The sequence below is a fragment of the Dama dama genome, chromosome 21, assembly GCF_033118175.1.
Source record: "Dama dama isolate Ldn47 chromosome 21, ASM3311817v1, whole genome shotgun sequence".
Lineage (NCBI taxonomy): Eukaryota > Metazoa > Chordata > Mammalia > Artiodactyla > Cervidae > Dama > Dama dama.
The window spans coordinates 30215019-30216435 of record NC_083701.1 but is presented as its reverse complement, the minus strand read 5'-3'; the positions used below and the strand labels follow the sequence as shown (position 1 = coordinate 30216435).

Sequence of the window (1417 nt, the reverse complement as noted above, 5' to 3'; positions counted from 1 at the left end):
CCTCCCGGACCAGGGATCAAACCAGTGTCCCTTGCATTGCAAGGCAGATTCTTAACCACTGGACCACCCAGGAAGCCCCCATTATCTGAATCTTTAATTTTTTGTTTTACTTTTGGGAGCCAGCGAACCTGTGAAGTTGCTCAGTCGTGTCCGACTCTTTGCGACCCCATGGACTGTAGCCTACCAGGCTCCTCCATCCATGGAATTTTCCAGGCAAGAGTACTGGAGTGGGTTGCCATTTCCTTCTCCAGGGGATCTTCCCGACCCAGGGATCGAACCCAGGTCTCCTGCTTTACAGGCAGATGCTTTACCGTCTGAGCCACCAGGGAAACTACTTTTGGGAAGATATCTTCAACTTTAGTTTCTATAACATCCATTAAATATTTAATTTTTCCTATCACAGTTTTTAATTTTAAAAATTATTCCAGTTTTTCTGTTATATCGTATTTTTGTATATTATAAATCCTCAGCTCTCCAGTGATATTATTGGGGTTTTTTTTTGAAAAAGGATTCTCTCTATTGTTTCTGTTTCCTCTTGTTTGTTTTTTCATTTTTCATTTCATTGTCTCTCATTTTATGGGATTTATTTAAATTCTGATTGTGCTTGATTGTTCTTTCATATTTAAGAATGAGACACTGATATGCTATTTCTAACTGTATGTACACAGGAAGGACTTATCTTAGATTTATGAGCTGACCTTATTTATGACCTTATTTATGACTTATTTGACTGGAAGACCCCAAACTGATAGAACCTGTAAAACTTTTGCCTTTGATAGGTTCACTTTTATTTTTCTTAAAAAATAGAAAGAATATTTATTTGTTTATTTATTTATTTTGGCTGCAGTGGATTTTAGTTGCAGCACTTGGGATCTTTAGCTGTGGCATACAAACTCTTAGTTGCAGCATGTGGGATCTAGTTCCCTGACCAGGAGTCAAACCCAGGCCCCCTGCATTGGGAACACATATTCTTAACCACTAGACCACCAGGGAAGTCCCAGATAGGTCCAATTTTCTAAAAGAGGACGCTCCAAACCCCTTGCCTCAAGGATATGAACTTGGCTGTCAGCAAGTAGGCAGAGTCTCATTTATCCCACCACTTTTCACATGTCACTCTAACCCTACTCTCAGCTCTGCCTGTGAACCCAAGTCCAGAGACTGTTTGGTTCAGTTTATCTACAAAGGCTGAGATAGTTGGCTGTTATTATTATTGTATACAGATCATGATATACAGATCATGCTGATGGTTTATAACTACACTTTCCACTTTCTATAGGATTTTTTTTAGAAAAATTTGTATCATAGATTTTATTTTTTTTATGTATTGGCTGCACATGGGCTTTCTCTAGCTACAGCTAGTGGGGGCTACTCTCTAGTTGCAGTGCATGGCCTTTTCACAGCAGTGACTTCTCTTGTT

The 1417-nt window shown here is 39.2% G+C and overlaps 1 non-coding gene across 1 annotated transcript; it reads right to left on the bottom strand.

Annotated features, from left to right (window-relative positions):
- Nucleotides 1–257: 257 nt before the first annotated feature.
- On the bottom strand, nucleotides 258–329 carry TRNAY-GUA (transfer RNA tyrosine (anticodon GUA)). Its single transcript has one exon. It is a non-coding gene; the product is annotated as a tRNA-Tyr (tRNA).
- Nucleotides 330–1417: the final 1088 nt, after the last annotated feature.